At 46.8% G+C, this 23,264-nt stretch overlaps 1 protein-coding gene and 1 long non-coding RNA gene across 15 annotated transcripts in view; one reads left to right on the top strand and one right to left on the bottom strand.

Moving 5' to 3' along the window:
• Window positions 1-16,538, bottom strand: part of LOC143473592 (complement C3-like) — a 37,681-nt gene extending 21,143 nt beyond the window's left edge. For 6 of the 11 annotated variants that reach the window (XR_013120562.1, XR_013120561.1, XR_013120560.1 and 3 more), the window contains exons 1-3: window positions 16,197-16,515; window positions 14,366-14,506; window positions 13,964-14,244 (exon numbers count right to left, since the gene is read on the bottom strand). The gene's annotated coding sequence lies outside the window, so the exon portion shown is untranslated. Of the gene's footprint in view, window positions 1-2,403; window positions 4,460-13,963; window positions 14,245-14,365; window positions 14,507-15,498; window positions 15,643-16,196 lie in introns of those variants that run through there. The other 5 variants (XR_013120567.1, XR_013120566.1, XR_013120565.1 and 2 more) reach the window with 5 other exon arrangements.
• On the top strand, window positions 15,356-23,030 carry LOC143473593 (uncharacterized). Of its 4 annotated transcripts, none has more exons than XR_013120570.1 (6): window positions 17,076-17,250; window positions 17,697-17,798; window positions 18,191-19,148; window positions 19,233-19,383; window positions 19,885-20,379; window positions 20,554-23,030. It is a non-coding gene; the product is annotated as an uncharacterized LOC143473593 (long non-coding RNA). The 4 variants fall into 4 exon arrangements; XR_013120569.1 differs by having other exon boundaries at window positions 17,697-17,820; XR_013120571.1 differs by lacking the exon at window positions 17,076-17,250 and adding an exon at window positions 15,356-15,788 and having other exon boundaries at window positions 17,697-19,148.
• Window positions 23,031-23,264: the final 234 nt, after the last annotated feature.

The following is a 23,264-nucleotide window of genomic DNA, read 5'->3' as shown; positions in this document are numbered from 1 at the left end:
GGTGGACCAAGAAAAGAGGAGAAGAGAAAGAATAAAAAGGGAAAAGACAAGGGCAGGGGAAAAAAAATAAAATAAATAAAAAACACAACCACCAGATGTTGCAGTTGCAGGTTGTGTATGGAGGTTGCCGGTTGTATTGGTGTTACTGTATTGGTGTTACTGTAAACTGAAACTCAACCGTAGACACTCGGGAGAAAATAGAACACAAAATGCGGAAAAATCAACGCATAAAAAGCAAAACTCACCCGTACCGAGAGGGGATAAAAATAACAAAGGCAACTCCAAAGACACGGAAAAAACTCGTCGCTACAGGCAAAAATGCCGCAACAAAACAAAACCTTTGTACATTGAACAGGTCATCATTTATTGATGATTTACATTAACAATTATGTATAATATAGTGATAACAATATGCAAATTGATAATTATTGGGGTTAGGTGGACCAAGAAAAGAGGGGGAGAGAAAGAATAAAAAGGGAAAATACAAGGGCAGGGAAAACAATAAAATAAATAAATAAATATAAAACACAACCACCAGATGTTGCAGGTTGTGTAATGATGTTGCAGGATGTGTATGAATGTTGCATGCATGTTGCAGGTTGTTTTTTTTTTTTTATACCCCCCCCCCCCCCCCCCCCCCCATCTTTGGAGGACAACTTTGTTTTTATGTAAAGTTCAAATGACAATTATAACAATTGTGTATAATATAGTGATAACAATATGCAAAGTGATAATTATTGGGGTTAGGTTGTTGCAGGTTGTGTATGGATGGCCCATTATTTATGGCCCACCTCCACCCCCCCCCCCCTCTTTACATAAAAACAAAGTTGTCCTCCAAAGTTCAAATGACAATTATAACAATTATGTATAATATAGTGATAACAATATGCAAAGTGATAATTATTGGGTTTAGGTGGACCAAGAAAAGAGTAGAAGAGAAAGAATAAAAAGGGAAAAGACAAAGGCAGGGGAAAAATAAATAAATAAATAAAAAACACAACCACCAGATGTTGCAGGTTGTGTATGGATGTTGCAGGTTGTGTATGGAGGTTGCCGGTTGTGTTGGTGTTGCAAAACCAACTGTAAACTGAAACTCAACCGTAGACACTTGGGAGAAAATAGAACACAAAATGCGGAAAAATCAACGCATAAAAAGCAAAACTCACCCGTAGTGAGGGGATAAAAATAACAAAGGCAACTCAAAAAACACGGAAAAAACTCGTCGCTACAGGCAAAAATGCCGCAACAAAACAAAACCTTCCCAAAATAAATGAATAACAGATAGGAAGAGAAACAGATGGAGGAAAACTTGAGATAGGCCAGGTAGCGGCACAGGAGATAGTAACTCGAATAAGTGATAGGATTTGCAAGAGAAATGTAAAGAGAGAGATAGGTGGTGAGACACCTTACAACACAGCACAACGGTAGAGAAAGCAGAGTAGGGCTAAAGTCGTACCGGCATGACCAAAATGAATCAGCAATGATCCGTCTCCACAAGCTTCCTTAAGTTGCAGGCTGTGTGTGGGTGTTGCAGGCTGTGTATGGATGTTGTGTATGGAGGTTGCAGGTTGTGTTGGAGGTTGTGTATGGATGTTGCATGGATGTTGCATGGATAAGTATGGATGTTGCATGGATGAGTATGGATGTTGCATGGATGAGTATGGATGTTCAAATGACAATTATAACAATTATGTATAATATAGTGATAATATGCAATGTGATAATTATTGGGGTTAGGTGGACCAAGAAAAGAGGGGGAGAGAAAGAATAAAAAGGGAAAAGACAAGGGCAGGGGGAAAATAAATAAATAAATATAAAACACAACCACCAGATGTTGCAGGTTGTGTATAGATGTTGCAGGTTGTGTTTGGATGTTGCAGGTTTTTTTTTTTTTTTTTTTTTTTTTTAAATGGCCCACCTCCACCCCCCCCCCCAATCTTTGGAGGACAACTTTGTTTTTATGTAAATTTCAAATGACAATTATAACAATTATGTATAATATAGTGATAATATGCAAAGTGATAATTATTGGGGTTAGGTGGACCAAGAAAAGAGGAGAAAAGAAAGAATAAAAAGGGAAAAGACAAGGGCAGGGGGAAAATAAATAAATAAATATAAAACACAACCACCAGATGTTGCAGGTTGTGTTTGGATGTTTTTTTTTTTTTTTTTTTTTTTAATGGCCCACCTCTTTTTATGTAAAGTTCAAATGACAATTATAACAATTATGTATAATATAGTGATAATATGCAAAGTGATAATTATTGGGGTTAGGTGGACCAAGAAAAGAGGGGGAGAGAAAGAATAAAAAGGGAAAATACAAGGGCAGGGAAAAAAATAAAATAAATGAATAAATATAAAACACAACCACCAGATGTTGCAGGTTGTGTTTGGATGTTGCAGGTTGTGTTTGGATGTTGCAGGTTTTTTTTTTTTTTTTTTTTTAATGGCCCACCTTTACCCCCCATCTTTGGAGGACAACTTTGTTTTTATGTACAGTTCAAATGACAATTATAACAATTATGTATAATATAGTGATAACAATATGCAAATTGATAATTATTGGGTTAGGTGGACCAAGAAAAGAGGAGAAGAGAAAGAATAAAAAGGGAAAAGACAAGGGCAGGGGAAAAAAAATAAAATAAATAAAAAACACAACCACCAGATGTTGCAGTTGCAGGTTGTGTATGGAGGTTGCCGGTTGTATTGGTGTTACTGTATTGGTGTTACTGTAAACTGAAACTCAACCGTAGACACTCGGGAGAAAATAGAACACAAAATGCGGAAAAATCAACGCATAAAAAGCAAAACTCACCCGTAGCGAGAGGGGATAAAAATAACAAAGGCAACTCCAAAGACACGGAAAAAACTCGTCGCTACAGGCAAAAATGCCGCAACAAAACAAAACCTTCCCAAAATAAATGAATAACAGATAGGAAGAGAAACAGATGGAGGAAAACTTGAGATAGGCCAGGTAGCGGCGCAGGAGATAGTAACTCGAATAAGGGATTTGCAAGAGAAATGTAAAGAGAGAGATAGGTGGTGAGACACCTTACAACACAGCACAACGGTAGAGAAAGCAGAGAAGGGCTGAAGTCGTACCGGCATGACCAAAACGAATCAGCAATGATCCGTCTCCACAAGCATCCTTAAGTTGCAGGCTGTGTGTGGGTGTTGCAGGCTGTGTATGGAGGTTGTGTATGGAGGTTGCAGGTTGTGTTGCAGGTTGTGTGTGGGTGGGTGTTGCAGGTTGTGTGTGGGTGGGTGTTGCAGGTTGTGTTGTGTATGGATGTTACAGGTGGTGTATGGGTGGGTGTTGCAGGTTGTGTTGTGTATGGATGTTACAGGTGGTGTATGGATGTTGCAGGTGGTGTAGTGTTGGTGTTGCAGGTGGTGTAGTGTTGGTGTTGCAGGTGGTGTAGTGTTGGTGTTGCAGGTGGTGTAGTGTTGGTGTTGCAGGTGGTGTAGTGTATGGATGTCTGAGGTTGTGTAGGTATTGGAGGTTGTGTATGGAGGTTGTGTTGGTGATGGAGGTTGTGTATGGAGGGTTGTTTTGGTGTTGGAGGTTGTGTATGGAGGGTTGTGTTGGTGATGGATTTTGTGTATGGAGGTTGTTTTGGTGTTGGAGGTTGTGTATGGAGCAGGGTATCTGCACATTTTTAAATCTCAAATTCAATGACTTTTAAGACCTTTTTAATACCTCTCACAAGAAAAAATAATACCAGGGTTGCGAGTGTAAATTGTTGACGGGGGGGGGGGGGGTGGGTGCACAACCTCGCGAAGCAACAGCATGCGGGGACCTCGCGCAGGGGCGGAGCCACCGCGATTACGTCATTGTCGGCACGCGAAACCTCGCGACGGTCGCGACGCGTCATGTATAAACAAAGCTTGAGGGGTTACGGCACATGCAGCGCCGTGCGCAGTGCCCTAGTGCCTGTACATTTAAATTGAATGGTCCAATGAAGCTAATTTAAAAATCAGGACATTTCCTCACAGGACGTGAAATACGTCCCGGGAAATACAGACGTTTGGTCGCACTACACAGTAGACAAATCATTTTTGGCACTTACAGTTAAACTGCAGTTAGCAGCGAATGACTCGATATGCATATTACTATTACGAGTGCTATCATATCGCTTGTGTTTTTCAGATTTCATATGAGAATCCAGCGCTTTACAGCCCATTGTACCAAGTTTAAATGTTTTTCGGCAAGTTCACATCGCGCCTCATACGAATCACTGGAAGGTTTCAGCTAGCCACAATATGTTTTCATCCTCCAGCCACTTCACTGAATGGACATTTACCCATGTCTGCATCGGAGCCTTATATTGTTGTTCCCGCCGCAGCCCTCAAATAAGAAAAGCAGCGTGCTGGCAGCTAAAGCATCGTCTGCTGTTTCCACCTGTTAGGTAACGTACTACTGCCATTAGGCGGAGTATACGGCCGTTGCGGAAATGATCTGTGGGATATACATTGGTAAAATAAAACAGAGCAACACACTTTTTAATGCCTCCCCTCCTAAAATTCCAGACATTTAAAGACATTTTTAGACCTTGAATATGTAAAACTAAATTTAAGACATTTTAAGACTTTTTAAGGACCCACGGGTACCCTGGTATGGAGGTTGTTTTGGTGTTGGAGGTTGTGTTTGGAGGTTGTTTTGGTGTTGGAGGTTGTGTTTGGAGGTTGTGTTTGTGTTGGAGGTTGTGTATGGAGGTTGTGTTGGTGATGGAGGTTGTGTTGGTGATGGAGGTAGTGTATGGAGGTTGTTATGGTGTCGGAGGTTGTGTGTGGGTGTCGGAGGTTGTGTGTGGGTGTCGGAGGTTGTGTGTGGGTGTCGGAGGTTGTGTGTGGGTGTCGGAGGTTGTGTGTGGGTGTCGGAGGTTGAAGGTTGTGTGTGGGTGTCGGAGGTTGCAGGTTGCGTCGGAGGTTGCAGGTTGCGTCGGAGGTTGTGTATGGAGGTTGTTTTGGTGTCGCAGGTGGTGTATGGGTGTCGCAGGTGGTGTATGGGTGTCGCAGGTGGTGTATGGGTGTCGCAGGTGGTGTATGGGTGTCGGAGGTTGTGTATGGGTGTCGGAGGTTGTGTTGGAGGATGTGTATGGGTGTCTGAGGTTGCGTATGGGTGTCGGAAGTTGCAGGTTGTGTATGGGTGTCGGAGGTTGTGTATGGGTGTCGGAAGTTGCAGGTTGTGTATGGGTGTCGGAGGTTGTGTATGGGTGTCGGAGGTTGTGTATGGGTGTCGGAGGTGGTGTCGGAGGTTGTGTATGGGTGTCGGAGGTGGTGTCGGAGGTTGTGTATGGGTGTCGGAGGTGGTGTCGGAGGTTGTGTATGGGTGTCGGAGGTGGTGTCGGAGGTTGTGTATGGGTGTCGGAGGTGGTGTCGGAGGTTGTGTATGGGTGTCGGAGGTGGTGTATGGGTGTCGGAGGTTGTGTCGGAGGTTGTGTATGGAGGTTGCAGGTTGTGTATGGGTGTCGGAGGTTGTGTATGGGTGTCGGAGGTGGTGTCGGAGGTTGTGTATGGGTGTCGGAGGTGGTGTCGGAGGTTGTGTATGGGTGTCGGAGGTGGTGTATGGGTGTCGCAGGTGGTGTATGGGTGTCGCAGGTGGTGTATGGGTGTCGCAGGTGGTGTATGGGTGTCGGAGGTTGTGTATGGGTGTCGGAGGTTGTGTTGGAGGATGTGTATGGGTGTCGGAGGTTGCGTATGGGTGTCGGAGGTTGCGTATGGGTGTCTATGGGTGTCGGAGGTTGTCTATGGGTGTCGGAAGTTGCAGGTTGTGTATGGGTGTCGGAGGTTGTGTATGGGTGTCGGAGGTTGTGTATGGAGGTTGCAGGTTGTGTATGGGTGTCGGAGGTTGTGTATGGGTGTCGGAGGTTGTGTATCGGTGTCGCAGGTGGTGTATCGATGTTGCAGGTGGTGTATCGATGTTGCAGGTGGTGTATCGATGTTGCAGGTGGTGTATCGATGTTGCAGGTGGTGTATCGATGTTGCAGGTGGTGTATCGATGTTGCAGGTGGTGTATCGATGTTGTGTTGGTGTTGCAGGTGGTGTTGTGTATGGATGTCGGACGTTGTGTTGGTGTTGGAGCTTGTGTATGGAGCTTGTGTTGGTGTTGGAGCTTGTGTTGGTGTTGGAGCTTGTGTTGGTGGTTGTGTATGGAGGTTGTGTATGGAGGTTGCAGGTTGTGTATGGAGGTTGCAGGTTAGGGTTAGGGTGAGGTTGTGTTGGAGGTTGTGTAAGGGTGTTGGAGGTTGTGTTGGTGTTGCAGGTGGTGTTGGAGGTTGTGTTGGAGGTTGTGTTGTGTATGGATGTCAGAGGTTGTGTTGCAGGTTGTGTATGGGTGTCGCAGGTGGTGTATGGGTGTCGCAGGTGTCGGATGGGTGTCGGAGGGGTGTCGGAGGTTGTGGATGGGTGTCGGAGGTTGTGGATGGGTGTCGGAGGTTGTGGATGGGTGTCGGAGGTTGTGTCGGAGGTTGTGGATGGGTGTCGGAGGTTGTGGATGGGTGTCGGAGGTTTGTCGGAGGTTGTGGATGGGTGTCGGAGGTTGTGTCGGAGGTTGTGTATGGGTGTCGGAGGTTGTGTATGGGTGTCGGAGGTTGTGTATGGGTGTCGGAGGTGGTGTATCGATGTTGCAGGTGGTGTATCGATGTTGCAGGTGGTGTATCGATGTTGCAGGTGGTGTATCGATGTTGCAGGTGGTGTATCGATGTTGCAGGTGGTGTATGGGTGTCGCAGGTGGTGTATGGGTGTCGGAGGTGGTGTATGGGTGTCGGAGGTGGTGTATGGGTGTCGGAGGTGGTGTATCGATGTTGCAGGTGGTGTATCGATGTTGCAGGTGGTGTATCGATGTTGTGTTGGTGTTGCAGGTGGTGTTGTGTATGGATGTCGGACGTTGTGTTGGTGTTGGAGCTTGTGTATGGAGCTTGTGTTGGTGTTGGAGCTTGTGTTGGTGGTTGTGTATGGAGGTTGTGTATGGAGGTTGCAGGTTGTGTATGGAGGTTGCAGGTTAGGGTTAGGGTGAGGTTGTGTTGGAGGTTGTGTAAGGGTGTTGGAGGTTGTGTTGGTGTTGCAGGTGGTGTTGGAGGTTGTGTTGTGTATGGATGTCAGAGGTTGTGTTGCAGGTTGTGTATGGGAGTCGCAGGTGGTGAATGGGTGTCGCAGGTGGTGTATGGGTGTCGCAGGTGGTGTATGGGTGTCGGAGGGGTGTCGGAGGGGTGTCGGAGGTTGTGGATGGGTGTCGGAGGTTGTGGATGGGTGTCGGAGGTTGTGTCGGAGGTTGTGGATGGGTGTCGGAGGTTGTGGATGGGTGTCGGAGGTTGTGTCGGAGGTTGTGGATGGGTGTCGGAGGTTGTGTCGGAGGTTGTGAATGGGTGTCGGAGGTTGTGTATGGGTGTCGGAGGTTGTGTATGGGTGTCGGAGGTTGTGTCGGAGGTTGTGTATGGGTGTCGGAGGTTGTGTATGGGTGTCGGAGGTTGTGTATGGGTGTCGGAGGTTGTGTATGGGTGTCGGAGGTGGTGTCGGAGGTTGTGTATGGGTGTCGGAGGTTGTGTCGGAGGTTGCGTATGGGTGTCGGAGGTTGCGTATGGGTGTCGGAGGTTGCGTATGGGTGTCGGAGGTTGCGTATGGGTGTCGGAGGTTGCGTATGGGTGTCGGAGGTTGTGTATGGGTGTCGGAGGTTGTGTATGGAGGTTGCAGGTTGTGTATGGAGGTTGCAGGTTGTGTATGGGTGTCGGAGGTTGTGTATGGGTGTCGGAGGTTGTGTATGGGTGTCGGAGGTTGTGTATGGGTGTCGGAGGTTGTGTATGGGTGTCGGAGGTGGTGTATCGATGTTGCAGGTGGTGTATCGATGTTGCAGGTGGTGTATCGATGTTGCAGGTGGTGTATCGATGTTGCAGGTGGTGTATCGATGTTGCAGGTGGTGTATCGATGTTGTGTTGGTGTTGCAGGTGGTGTTGTGTATGGATGTCGGACGTTGTGTTGGTGTTGGAGCTTGTGTATGGAGCTTGTGTTGGTGTTGGAGCTTGTGTTGGTGTTGGAGCTTGTGTTGGTGGTTGTGTATGGAGGTTGTGTATGGAGGTTGCAGGTTGTGTATGGAGGTTGCAGGTTAGGGTTAGGGTGAGGTTGTGTTGGAGGTTGTGTAAGGGTGTTGGAGGTTGTGTTGGTGTTGCAGGTGGTGTTGGAGGTTGTGTTGTGTATGGATGTCAGAGGTTGTGTCAGAGGTTGTGTATGGGTGTCGGAGGGGTGTCGGAGGGGTGTCGGAGGTTGTGGATGGGTGTCGGAGGTTGTGGATGGGTGTCGGAGGTTGTGTCGGAGGTTGTGGATGGGTGTCGGAGGTTGTGGATGGGTGTCGGAGGTTGTGTCGGAGGTTGTGGATGGGTGTCGGAGGTTGTGTCGGAGGTTGTGTATGGGTGTCGGAGGTTGTGTATGGAGGTTGTGTATGGGTGTCAGAGGTTGTGTATGGAGGTTGCAGGTGGTGTATGGGTGTCGGAGGTGGTGTATGGGTGTCGGAGGTGGTGTATCGATGTTGCAGGTGGTGTATCGATGTTGCAGGTGGTGTATCGATGTTGCAGGTGGTGTATCGATGTTGTGTTGGTGTTGCAGGTGGTGTTGTGTATGGATGTCGGACGTTGTGTTGGTGTTGGAGCTTGTGTATGGAGCTTGTGTTGGTGTTGGAGCTTGTGTTGGTGGTTGTGTATGGAGGTTGTGTATGGAGGTTGCAGGTTGTGTATGGAGGTTGCAGGTTAGGGTTAGGGTGAGGTTGTGTTGGAGGTTGTGTAAGGGTGTTGGAGGTTGTGTTGGTGTTGCAGGTGGTGTTGGAGGTTGTGTTGTGTATGGATGTCAGAGGTTGTGTTGCAGGTTGTGTATGGGAGTCGCAGGTGGTGAATGGGTGTCGCAGGTGGTGTATGGGAGTCGCAGGTGGTGAATGGGTGTCGCAGGTGGTGTATGGGTGTCGCAGGTGTCGGAGGGGTGTCGGAGGGGTGTCGGAGGTTGTGGATGGGTGTCGGAGGTTGTGTCGGAGGTTGTGGATGGGTGTCGGAGGTTGTGGATGGGTGTCGGAGGTTGTGTCGGAGGTTGTGGATGGGTGTCGGAGGTTGTGGATGGGTGTCGGAGGTTGTGTCGGAGGTTGTGTATGGGTGTCGGAGGTTGTGTATGGGTGTCGGAGGTGGTGTCGGAGGTTGCGTATGGGTGTCGGAGGTTGTGTCGGAGGTTGCGTATGGGTGTCGGAGGTTGCGTATGGGTGTCGGAGGGGTGTCGGAGGTTGTGGATGGGTGTCGGAGGTTGTGGATGGGTGTCGGAGGTTGTGTCGGAGGTTGTGGATGGGTGTCGGAGGTTGTGGATGGGTGTCGGAGGTTGTGTCGGAGGTTGTGGATGGGTGTCGGAGGTTGTGTCGGAGGTTGTGTATGGGTGTCGGAGGTTGTGTATGGGTGTCGGAGGTTGTGTATGGGTGTCGGAGGTTGTGTATGGAGGTTGTGTATGGGTGTCAGAGGTTGTGTATGGAGGTTGCAGGTGGTGTATGGGTGTCGGAGGTGGTGTATGGGTGTCGGAGGTGGTGTATCGATGTTGCAGGTGGTGTATCGATGTTGCAGGTGGTGTATCGATGTTGCAGGTGGTGTATCGATGTTGCAGGTGGTGTATCGATGTTGCAGGTGGTGTATCGATGTTGTGTTGGTGTTGCAGGTGGTGTTGTGTATGGATGTCGGACGTTGTGTTGGTGTTGGAGCTTGTGTATGGAGCTTGTGTTGGTGTTGGAGCTTGTGTTGGTGGTTGTGTATGGAGGTTGTGTATGGAGGTTGCAGGTTGTGTATGGAGGTTGCAGGTTAGGGTTAGGGTGAGGTTGTGTTGGAGGTTGTGTAAGGGTGTTGGAGGTTGTGTTGGTGTTGCAGGTGGTGTTGGAGGTTGTGTTGTGTATGGATGTCAGAGGTTGTGTTGCAGGTTGTGTATGGGAGTCGCAGGTGGTGAATGGGTGTCGCAGGTGGTGTATGGGAGTCGCAGGTGGTGAATGGGTGTCGCAGGTGGTGTATGGGTGTCGCAGGTGTCGGAGGTTGTGGATGGGTGTCGGAGGTTGTGTCGGAGGTTGTGGATGGGTGTCGGAGGTTGTGGATGGGTGTCGGAGGTTGTGTCGGAGGTTGTGTATGGGTGTCGGAGGTTGTGTCGGAGGTTGTGTATGGGTGTCGGAGGTTGTGTATGGGTGTCGGAGGTGGTGTCAGAGGTTGTGTATGGGTGTCGGAGGTTGTGTATGGGTGTCGGAGGTGGTGTCAGAGGTTGCGTATGGGTGTCGGAGGTGGTGTCAGAGGTTGCGTATGGGTGTCAGAGGTTGCGTATGGGTGTCAGAGGTTGCGTATGGGTGTCAGAGGTTGCGTATGGGTGTCAGAGGTTGCGTATGGGTGTCAGAGGTTGCGTATGGGTGTCAGAGGTTGCGTATGGGTGTCAGAGGTTGCGTATGGGTGTCAGAGGTTGCGTATGGGTGTCAGAGGTTGCGTATGGGTGTCAGAGGTTGCGTATGGGTGTCAGAGGTTGCGTATGGGTGTCAGAGGTTGCGTATGGGTGTCAGAGGTTGCGTATGGGTGTCAGAGGTTGCGTATGGGTGTCAGAGGTTGCGTATGGGTGTCAGAGGTTGCGTATGGGTGTCAGAGGTTGCGTATGGGTGTCAGAGGTTGCGTATGGGTGTCAGAGGTTGCGTATGGGTGTCAGAGGTTGCGTATGGGTGTCAGAGGTTGCGTATGGGTGTCAGAGGTTGCGTATGGGTGTCAGAGGTTGCGTATGGGTGTCAGAGGTTGCGTATGGGTGTCAGAGGTTGCGTATGGGTGTCTATGGGTGTCGGAGGTTGTCTATGGGTGTCGGAGGTTGTCTATGGGTGTCGGAGGTTGTCTATGGGTGTCGGAGGTTGTCTATGGGTGTCGGAGGTTGCAGGTTGTGTATGGGTGTCGGAGGTTGTGTATGGAGGTTGCAGGTTGTGTATGGGTGTCGGAGGTTGTGTATGGGTGTCGGAGGTGGTGTCGGAGGTTGTGTATGGGTGTCGGAGGTGGTGTCGGAGGTTGTGTATGGGTGTCGGAGGTGGTGTATGGGTGTCGCAGGTGGTGTATGGGTGTCGCAGGTGGTGTATGGGTGTCGGAGGTTGTGTATGGGTGTCGGAGGTTGCAGGTTGTGTATGGGTGTCGGAGGTTGTGTCGGAGGTTGTGTATGGGTGTCGGAGGTTGTGTATGGAGGTTGCTGGTTGTGTATGGGTGTCGGAGGTTGTGACGGAGGTTGTGTATGGGTGTCGGAGGTTGTGTACGGGTGTCGGAGGTTGTGTACGGGTGTTGCAGGTGGTGTATCGATGTTGCAGGTGGTGTATCGATGTTGCAGGTGGTGTATCGATGTTGTGTTGGTGTTGCAGGTGGTGTTGTGTATGGATGTCAGAGGTTGTGTTGCAGGTGGTGTATGGGTGTCGCAGGTGGTGTATGGGTGTCGCAGGTGGTGTATGGGTGTCGCATGGGTGTCGCATGGGTGTCGCATGGGTGTCGCATGGGTGTCGCATAGGTGTCGCATGGGTGTCGCATGGGTGTCGCATGGGTGTCGGAGGTTGTGTATGGGTGTCGGAGGTTGTGTATGGGTGTCGGAGGTTGTGTATGGGTGTCGGAGGTTGTGTATGGGTGTCGGAGGTTGTGTATGGGTGTCGGAGGTTGTGTATGGGTGTGGTTGTGTATGGGTGTCGGAGGTTGTGTATGGGTGTCGGAGGTTGTGTATGGGTGTCGGAGGTTGTGTATGGGTGTCGGAGGTTGTGTATGGGTGTCGGAGGTTGTGTCGGAGGTTGTGTATGGGTGTCGGAGGTGGTGTATCGATGTTGCAGGTGGTGTATCGATGTTGCAGGTGGTGTATCGATGTTGCAGGTGGTGTATCGATGTTGCAGGTGGTGTTGTGTATGGATGTCGGAGGTTGTGTTGGTGTTGGAGGTTGTGTATGGGTGTCGGAGGTTGTGTATGGGTGTCGGAGGTTGTGTATGGGTGTCGGAGGTTGTGTATGGGTGTCGGAGGTTGTGTATGGGTGTCGGAGGTTGTGTCGGAGGTTGTGTATGGGTGTCGGAGGTGGTGTATCGATGTTGCAGGTGGTGTATCGATGTTGCAGGTGGTGTATCGATGTTGCAGGTGGTGTATCGATGTTGCAGGTGGTGTATCGATGTTGCAGGTGGTGTATCGATGTTGCAGGTGGTGTATCGATGTTGCAGGTGGTGTTGTGTATGGATGTCGGAGGTTGTGTTGGTGTTGGAGGTTGTGTATGGAGGTTGTGTTGGTGTTGGAGGTTGTGTTGGTGGTTGTGTATGGAGGTTGCAGGTTGTGTATGGAGGTTGCAGGTTAGGGTTAGGTTGTGTATGGGTGTTGGAGGTTGTGTTGGAGGTGGTGTATGGGTGTCGCAGGCGGTGTATGGGTGTCGCAGGCGGTGTATGGGTGTCGCAGGTGGTGTATGGGTGTCGCAGGTGGTGTATGGGTGTCGCAGGTGGTGTATGGGTGTCGCAGGTGGTGTATGGGTGTCGGATGTTGCAGGTTGTGTATGGATGTCGGAGGTTGTGTATGGGTGTCGGAAGTTGCAGGTTGTGTATGGATGTCGGAGGTAGTGTCGGAGGTTGTGTATGGGTGTCGGAGGTGGTGTATCGATGTCGGAGGTGGTGTATCGATGTCGGAGGTGGTGTATCGATGTTGCAGGTGGTGTTGTGTATGGATGTCGGAGGTTGTGTTGGTGTTGGAGGTTGTGTTGGTGTTGGAGGTTGTGTATGGAGGTTGTGTATGGAGGTTGCAGGTTGTGTATGGAGGTTGCAGGTTGTGTATGGAGGTTGCAGGTTGTGTATGGAGGTTGCAGGTTAGGGTTAGGTTGTGTATGGATGTCGGAGGTTGTGTTGGTGTTGGAGGTTGTGTTGGTGTTGGAGGTTGTGTTGGTGTTGGAGGTTGTGTTGGTGTTGGAGGTTGTGTTGGTGTTGGAGGTTGTGTCGGAGGTGGTGTATGGGTGTCGCAGGTGGTGTATGGGTGTCGCAGGTGGTGTATGGGTGTCGGAGGTTGTGTCGGAGGTTGTGTATGGGTGTCGGAGGTTGTGTTTGGGTGTCGGAGGTTGCAGGTTGTGTATGGATGTCGGAGGTGGCGTATGGGTGTCGGAGGTGGCGTATGGGTGTCGGAGGTGGCGTATGGGTGTCGGAGGTGGCGTATCGATGTCGGAGGTGGCGTATCGATGTTGCAGGTGGCGTATCGATGTTGCAGGTGGCGTATCGATGTTGCAGGTGGCGTATCGATGTTGCAGGTGGTGTTGTGTATGGATGTCGGAGGTTGTGTTGGTGTCGGAGGTTGTGTTGGTGTCGGAGGTTGTGTTGGTGTCGGAGGTTGTGTTGGTGTCGGAGGTTGTGTTGGTGGTTGTGTATGGAGGTTGCTGGTTGTGTATGGAGGTTGCAGGTTAGGGTTAGGTTGTGTATGGGTGTTGGAGGTTATGTCGCAGGTGGTGTATGGGTGTCGCAGGTGGTGTATGGGTGTCGCAGGTGGTGGATGGGTGTCGCAGGTGGTGGATGGGTGTCGCAGGTGGTGGATGGGTGTCGCAGGTGGTGGATGGGTGTCGCAGGTGGTGGATGGGTGTCGCAGGTGGTGGATGGGTGTCGCAGGTGGTGGATGGGTGTCGCAGGTGGTGGATGGGTGTCGCAGGTGGTGGATGGGTGTCGCAGGTGGTGGATGGTGTCGCAGGTGGTGGATGGGTGTCGCAGGTGGTGGATGGGTGTCGCAGGTGGTGGATGGGTGTCGCAGGTGGTGGATGGGTGTCGCAGGTGGTGGATGGGTGTCGCAGGTGGTGGATGGGTGTCGCAGGTGGTGGATGGGTGTCGCAGGTGGTGGATGGGTGTCGCAGGTTCTGTATGGATGTCGGAGGTTGTGTCGGAGGTTGTGTATGGAGGTTGCAGGTTGTGTATGGGTGTCGGAGGTTGTGTATGGAGGTTGCAGGTTGTGTATGGGCGTACCTGAATTGTTGGCCTGCCCCACTCCTCCTCTGCTCTGGATCTGGCCCAGTCTGGCCTAGACGGAGGTGTTCCAGTGTGCCAACTCCAACTGTAGTGCCTGTAGTGCCACTAACACACACACACACACACAGACAGACAGATAGAGGGAGAGAGGGTTATCCTCACCGGTCCTGCTCTTTCACAGCTCGGACCAGGTTGGAATCCAGTTGCTGCTCCGCCCTCAGCACACGGTTCAGCTCGGTCTGCTCCAGACGCAGGTCACACAGAGATGGCACTACCTGCTGGGGTCAAAAGGCCCACGTCAGAGGTCACCACTTATTAAGGGCAAAAATGTCATTAAGGAGGAAGAATGTGTCCAGGTATATGCGCATGCGTATGTGTGTGTGTGTGTGAGAGAGAGACCTGCTGGCTATCTCCTCCGATGATGGTCCTCTCTCTCTGGGGAAGGGAGTGGAAGCTCTTCTCTTCCCCAGGCTGCGAGTGCCCGTCCTGGGCTGCAGACAGCTGCCTCTCGCCCCTCTGTGTCAAACGATCCTGGAGCTCCTATGAGGGAGTAGAGCATAGGTTAAAGCAAGAAATTTTCATTTGACTGAAATTTTTTCCTGGCAAAAGACAATGCCAGCAATTACTGACAATGTGGTGTAGTTGGGACAAGGCCTCTTTTGCCTAATTCTACACAATAAACACATTTATAAAGTATATTTATCTAAACAGCCTGTGTAAGGAGAGAAGAGAGAATCTATGAAGCAACAAAATGCAACACCTGAGCAATAAATGTACATAAATGTTTATATAATGGAGTTATCTGGGGGTGCTCTTCCAGAAAATTATTTAAAGATCAAGTCAAATTTAGTGAATCCTGGTGAGTTTTAAAAGGTATGAAGCTCTCTTGTTTTTATCAGATTCACTATCGCAAAAACATAAGCCGTAAGATTACCTGCTTTAAGTAGGTATGTTACAAAAAAATTAAATATCCAAAAATGGCAAATTAAATCACACCACTGGATAGAGCTTTTAAATACAAACAGAACAACACCATCCATGTTAAGCCCTCTGAAACATCCAATTTCAACTTATACAGATACTGCAAACACACACAGAACACACAAACACACCTCTACATGGAGCTACTGTGTATAAAAAGCACATACAAATACTTTCATTCACCTAAAATAAAATAGCTCTAATAATGGGCTTATTTACAGGCTAATACTCGCACGCTCACAGAGAGAGAGAGAAAACAGTCTGCTCCTTCTTATGTTCTTAATGTTGTAGGGGATACTATATTCAAGGCAGACAGAGGTGCATGAATAACTAGTAAATGGTTTGTGTGTGTGTGTGTGTGTGTGTGTAAGAGAACAGAAAAAGCAGGGCAACAAACAGCTGGACTGATGACTGGACCCAAGCAGTGAACACCACACACCATTACCCCCAATACTCCACACATATGAGGACGGTGCAGCCTTTAGAAACACTGCATAATTACCCAGAATTCCTTCACACACTATAAAATGGAGACCCTTTTTAAACCTCACCTCAAGCAATGGAATAAATGCTGCTTCCCTTGAAACAAACACAACCAATTTTGCACATGGCTGAAAATATACAGCAATGTGGATATTCCCCAAGGACATGTGGAAATACAGAGCTGCATTATGACTAGTCAAACACGTATGTCTTGGTGGGGAACTTGGGTAATGTAGTCCCCAATACAGGTACTGGGATTTATATGCACGTGTTTCTGTGGAAGACCATGAGAGTGTGTGTGTGAGCAAGTCTGCATGTTCAAATGCTTGTGTGTCTTCAGGACTCCCCAGATCAAACAGTAGGAATTTTATCAGTGAATGTGTAAATTTGTGTGCGTGTGAAGGAGAGTGAGAGAAAGAAACAAAGAAAAAAAAGAGAGTCTGTGCGAGCCTCTCTTGGCTCAGATAGCAGTGTTTCACTTATTGCGCGCGCGTGTGTGTGTGTTTGAAGGCGTAGAGCACACACACACACACACACTCCATTAGCTACATTAGTCACCTGTTCCTCACATCCTTCAAAGATCAGGGTTAGGAACAGCAGGGTAACGCAGACTACTGCCATTGTAAATCGTACAAAACACAAACACGGCCCGCTCACGTCGCGGTTACGCTCGAGTCTGAGCGCTACACGCCGCGTTTATCCTCCCCAAACTACAGACCTGGACTACATCTCGCACGTACAAGCGACTCAGGACGGGGTGACCTACCTGTTTCATGCCTTTCGTCGTCAAACCACACACAGAGTTGGGGCTTTTTCCGCCAGCGCCGTTTCCCGTTTGTGAGGAACTTGACGTTGCGCGGCAAATACTCGCTCACCAAATCGAATGAATTGTGCAATAATACTAATCGATTCCCTCCTCATACGTAACAAATGGTTGTAATTTAGAGTCAGGGGCGGACTGGCATACATTACTATCGGGGATCAAATATATTTATATAGCGGGCCGATGGGTTAGTGCAATGATCTATATTACTGGATTGGACATGGCCTGTTGCCGCTATAGCTAGCGATGCGCCGCCCTCGGCGCCATTACTATGCATTGAGTCATGTCAGCAAAGCAGTGTAGTTCCTATGTGGGATGTGCATCCATCTGTCACAAAACAGTCCTAGCGCCCTTATTTCTTATCCGATTTTGATAAAATATGGCTTAAATTAAAGGTGAGAATATTGCCGATGTTGTGATATGTAAAACTTCGTATTATCCCAAGAGATAAATTTATAAGCAGTCTGGGAAGTTTTCAATTTAGGTAAAATTTTTACAAAACCTTGCATAAAGCCCTTTTCTTTCACCTGGCTAAAACTAAATAACACATGTATGTCATGTTTTTGATATTCAATCATAATTATGGTAAAAAGTTGTAAATAAATAACTTTGATAAGTTTTAATTATGATCACAATTCTGATATTGAAAGTCAAATTTATGAGTTTATCTCTTTATTTGTCAACTCTCCCCGTTACAGCTGTAGTTTTCATCAATTCTTTAAGTGCAATACCTCTTATATATGTTCAAGTATATGAGATGGCATCAGTGTGGAGGAGCATCTTTGAGCAATACATGGCTAAATGTGCGTGAAATTGCGTCAGATCACCACCAGATGTCACTTATTACTTATACTGAAGCCTTGATGCTTCGAATCATTTTCGGTACAATTTTAAGGAAAGCCTCAAAGCTTCATAAGGCCTCATTTGCCCATCACTAATTGTAACTTTTTACTTCGACAACGTCTTGATGCTGATTCTAAATCCATGACCAAACGAGGTAAATATCGCGAAAATATTAAAAAAAAATATGGAATAGTGGTCTTTAAACTGTGGCGGTATAACGATATCATGTGACATGGGTAAAATGGCGGGCGTAGCATGTCTGAGGTTGTGAAAACTGCCCTGTCTCCTACTGAAAGAACGCACTGCACTGAAATTGAGTGCCTACTGTTTAACTGAGTGTTTGGTACTTTTCAGTTGGGTTGCAATAGTCTCCCCAGTCGTCTATGTATTGAATTCCGTTTTACTTACTTTCATTAAAACCACATTCTCCTGCGCTTGCGTCCAGTCAGCCCGTTTAAATCGTTATCTAATTTATAGCTATTAAACTTTGTTACGGTGGGCCACAACTGCTCACTCCTTCTGTTGTAAATGTCTGCATGTGTGCACACTGGTCTGTTCATTTATTTTCTTTCATTAAGTGCTACTTCTTTCCCCTCATAGGTGCAAGGTAAATCATTAGGAATGGGCGGTTTGACACCGAGGCTTCGAAGCTTGTGTCACTTTCCCCAACACCTGCTGATTCGACACAGTGTACCGGAGCATGTATTGAAGTCGCTACTGTCACGTGACTATGACATTTGAATCTACAAAGTTTTTTCTTTGTCTTTTTAAATTAACATTATATGTCCAAATCTATGTGTATCTAAGTAGAAATCATTCACTTATAATGAATCCATTCAGCCACTTTAAGTTGAACCCATTGACCACACAGATGTGTACATGCACTCACACAGCCGATTATTGCCAATAGAACAGGACTCTATATTAACATTAAGGTGCTGGCACCATGCCTAATGCCAGCCATATACCAACAAAAGCAGGACAAACTCCTTTTAATGCTCTTGATTTCAGAAGAAAGAATGACTAAACATGTGTCTTAATATACTGCGTGTGTATGTATGTGAATTTATTTTCTTTGTTTTGTTTTTATGCAGTGTCTAGACAACAGCTGGATGAAGCCTTACTGGACATGATCATTATTGATTGTCATCGCCAATTGTGGACAATATTTAGCTTTTATCAAGCTATTGGACCCCACGTACATTGTTCCAAGCAGAAAAACGTTGAAGGAGAAACTTGATAAGAAATACAAGGTGACCAAGGTGAATGCTATATCAGAGATGGGGAATAATCTCAATTTCCCCAAACCCACACTGCACCCCACCTTGCTGAAGCTAAAGAAACACTAATGGCTGAATGGGGAATCAGATCCAAAGTTAAAAGCCTGGTAACTGACTGCTGTAAACATGATTGCGTGTTTCAATGACAAGTTTACTGTAATCGAGAAGATGGCTGCACTAAACATAAGCTGATACAGGAGGTGGACACTCGCTGGACCAGTTTGTTCAGCATGTTACAAAGGCTTTATGAACAACGGGAGCCACTGGCAGCATATCTCACCAGCCTGAACACTGATCATGTGGCCTTCTCTTCAGAGGAATTTAAAACAATCAGTCGGTGTGTTCAAGTACTCTGGCTAATCCATCAAGCAACAGTGGAGTTGTCTGAGGAGAAAAGAGTATCTGGCTCTAGTCATTCCTTTGGTCAAGATGTTAAAACACCATAGTGTCAGACAATGTGCCCTTAATACGCATCACATCGGTGCAGAACTGGCCAACATCATCAATTTGAAAGACAAGTTTGCTGTAATCGAGAAGATGGCTGCACTGTCATTATCCACATTGCTAGACCCTAGATACAAACAATTGGGATTTTGTCATCTGAGCAATGCCCAGGCAGCTGTGGACAGGCTAACCAGAGAATGTCCCAGCTTCATTGTGCCTGCAGTGCCCCAGGAATCTGCCCCACCAGATGTACTGGACCAGGATCTCTGGGGCGTTCTGGACAGCCATGAGGAGGCAGAGCAGCGGGAACCCAATGGAACTAGCAGAGGTAAATATTTATTGCCGATTATCTTTGGAAGGATGGATGGATGAAATACTATATTGTAATTATTCTATTTTCCTTCTAATTTAGATACCTAAGAGATGCACACGTGTCAAGGGTGGGGGACCCCCCGAAGTACTGGGCTGAACACAAACCAGTGTATCCTCAACTTTTTCAGGTTGCTCTCCGGTACCTCTGCACCCCAACCTCATCTGTGCCATGTGAAAGTGTGTTTTCAAAGGTGAGAGAAATAGTAAGCCAAAGAAGAAAAAGTCTTAGTCCCAACAGTTATGAAACTTCTTTGTAACACTGTTCATCTAGTCTCAGTTTAGAGCCCATTTGTGGTTTGCAAAAATCTACACCTCTGCTTTACATGGCTGTGTTTGTATTTCACCACACACGTTCAAATGCCAGGGTCACTATGCACTGACATATTTCTTCTATTCATATTCTTTAAAAAATATATATATACTTATATATAGAATGTGGTTTTCAATAATGACAACAACCAAGTATTTATTGAATCACTTTAATAATTAAATATGGTTATCAGCAGATCAGAACAGATATTGGGTGACCAGCGTACAGGCTGTAACAATTTATTTCAGCCACCAGACGTCTCTGGTCCTGATCACAGGCACAATCTGGAAGAAGCTTCCAAAGCTTCAGGGAGGCTTCAGTCGCCAATTACTAAATCATCCCCCTTGTATCTAACTGCTCTTTTTCCTCCATTCTCCCACAGATGCCGATTTACTCTTTGATTTTTCCAACATCGCATCACCACAAAAACCATCCGCACATGATCTGGGAGGATGTATGCATGTTTCACAACAAGCTGGTTCCAGCACTAAACAGTATTTTACTGCACAGTTTCAAGAGGCAGACTGCACTTCACGTGTTGTGGTCTTTGCACCACATCACCATGACTTCTTCAGTCATGCAAAAAAGGACAAGTATCCTACATTTTAACCTATTCATACATTGATTACATGACAGTACTGTGTTCATAAAATGTATTATAATACTCCCATCACACTTGCTTGGTTTCCAGAAATCCAATTCTGCTCACGTCACCTCAAGTCCCTCCCGACACCATGAGGGTGGAAATGACATCATGGTCAAAAGGCATTCACAACCCAGTTACCTCAGAAAACTCAACTTTGCCTTTGATACCACCCCACCACACTCACCAAAAACCCTAATGGACATCCTGCAATATCCAGACCAGTTCCAATGTGTAAGTCCCACCACACTCACTACTTACCCATATGCTCTATTTGAACACACTTTCACTACTGCGCCATGTGTACATTTTGGCTCTAATATTTGCACTTGTATTTTTACATAAACCATATTATGCATTTTAAACTATTACCTAATGATCCTTCTAATATTTTTTTTGAGGGAGCAGAGTCAAGAATTTACAAAAAGCAACATGGCCACACCACTCAGTCTTGTGTGCGGTGTCTGACAAGACGGCTTCATTGCATCTTGCAGTCTGGGGCACCCATACATTCCACATTCAAAACTGGTACCATTTCACTGACGTCTCTGTGCGGATCTTCCTGGGATGGACAACACTGACAATTCCTTACAAGCTCTACCTCACGCCGGCCCATCAGTGGATCCTGTTGCAGAGGACATCATAACCACTGAAGGTGAAATAACAATGGTCGACTTCCAAGTACAACACCTCTGCCCAAATGGACACCCTCAAGAATCTGTAAATTTCTTAGCATTCATCACCAGATGCCAGTCATGCAAAGCATTTTGCAAGACTGCAAAACTTCCTGCTGTGGCACCCTCACACTTGTAAACTGTGCAGGTACTGTAATGCAGCAAGTACGTGAATTTACACACCCCATTAAAACCAGAGAGGTGGACACAAGTGCCGGTGTTGCACCAAAATCTGTGACCGCAGAGACCAAAGATAGAGCCACTGTCACCACCAAGGGGTCCAGAGTCTTTACAACTTGACCAACCACCTGAAGCTCCTTTGAAGATGCTGTTCTAGAGCACTGACTTCAATCTGACTTCTAAGACATTTGTAAGGAACAAAATGTAGGAACAACAATGTTGGCACTATGAAAAGTTAGCAGGAGTGCACTATGGTTTTCTTTGCCTTATTTTATTACTGCTGTTATGTACTACAGCCATTACATCTTTGTACTTACTGTTTCTTTGAATGCATTTTGTTTACAAAATGTACAAGGACTACACCATTGCTTTATGGCAGTGGTTCTCAAACTGTGGTACGCGTACCACTGGTGGTACGCAGAGCACCCCGCGGTGGTACGCCAGATGAGCTCAGAAAATAAAAGATGCTTTGAGTTTTTTTTTTTTTTTTTTTTTACACAACACATTTTTTTAATTAAAACAGAATTATGACAAGTCCTGAAATTCAGAAACTAAAAGGGATGACTCGTATTATTTGCGGAGAAAATGTCGCTAAACAGCTCGATCTGGTGCATCTTTCAAACGACACAGTCACTCGCAGAATTGATGAAATGGCGAACAACGTCAGACAAACATTGACCGAGAGAATTAAAATGAGTAAATGCTTCTCACTGCAGTTAGATGAATCCATAGATGTCGCAGATTTAGCCAACTTGCTCGTTTCCGTGCGATATGAGTATGAGGGCATGTCGCACGAAGACTTTTTGTGCTGTAAACCCCTACCAACACGAACTACAGGAGAACTACATTATAACATATGTGTGTAATGAGCAGGGTTGCCAACTTTCACGCATTGAGCGTGAGACACGCATTTGACCGTCTTCACACGCCACACATCCGATTTCTCACGCCGACAAAAAAAAATCTAGTTTATTTACCTCTGATCCACATCTATGATTCAATGAGTTACTAGTTCGCTCTGGCACCAACCACCGCGATATAATACTTATCTTGTGTCCATTTTACATCCTCCCGGTAACAATTTACGTTCGCCAACCCCCCGTCAACAACTTAAACTCGCCAAACAGCTTTTTCTTTTTTTTTTTGGGGGGGGTGGTACGTGGAGGTTTTTCGTTTGACAGTTGGTGGTACTTTGTGTAAAAGGTTTGAGAACCACTGCTTTATGGCATTATGTACAATTTGATTTCACAATACTTATTGCCACCTTTTGTTACAACTTTTTATTAATAAACATGCATAATCACACATTTCCAACTTTGTGATATTCTACTCCCACTCAACCCAACACTGAATCTCATGCAAATTCTAACTTTGAACATGTGCTCTCTTCCTCCCAATTTACTCTTCTCTGTAACAATCTTGCAGTCTGCACACCATTTTACTATGTCTCAATGTCTCAACACTTCCACTCTCACACCTGCCCTTACATACCTCTTCCAAATTTCAGTAGTTACACTCACACGCCTACCTACAGGCGTCACATACACAGGGTTGCCAACTCACGCATTGTCAGGCCTGCCTCCCTCCTGTTGGTCATGTCTTCCGTTTGTCTTTTATTTTGAAATTCCTCATTGTGTCTGACTTCACTCCCCTGCCTTGTTTTCTGCCCCTCGTTATTGCTTTCTGCTGTGTCTTGTTGAGTCCCTTGGTTGGTTAGTGTATTTAAGTCTTGTGTTTAGTCTCTTGTGTTGTCGGTTATTGTAAGTACTTCTTGCTCGTATACCTGTTGGTTTCTTGGTGTTCTCTGTTTGTATTTTTAGCCTGTTTGTACTCTGTTCTTTGATGTTCTCTTTCAGTTGTACTTCAGATTGTGGTTTTTCTAGTTATATGCTTGTTGATGTCTTTCCTTTTCTGTAGTCATGTTCCCCCAGTTATGTTAGTGTTTGGTTCCTATGTTAGATGTTGTTTGATGATTCTTGGTGTATGTTTTGTGTGCTTTGTGTATATGTATCATTAAACCTTTGTTCAGTCCGCATCTGCGTTCAGCCCTCTGTCCTAGTTGTCACACGCATAGAGCGTGAGACACACACATTTGACTGTCTTCGCACGCTCACACATTCGATTTCTCACGCTGTAAAAAAATTAGTTTATCTAGTCTATTTACCTCTGATCCATATCTATGATTCAATGATTTACTAGTTCGCTGTTAGTTTATGGTAATGGACCCAAGTGCCTAGTTCGTGTTAACTCGCATGCAACGCAATA

This window comes from Brachyhypopomus gauderio, chromosome 13 (genome assembly GCF_052324685.1).
Source record: "Brachyhypopomus gauderio isolate BG-103 chromosome 13, BGAUD_0.2, whole genome shotgun sequence".
Lineage (NCBI taxonomy): Eukaryota > Metazoa > Chordata > Actinopteri > Gymnotiformes > Hypopomidae > Brachyhypopomus > Brachyhypopomus gauderio.
The sequence above is the reverse complement of the archived record's forward strand: the minus strand, read 5'-3'. Positions and strand labels throughout refer to the sequence as shown.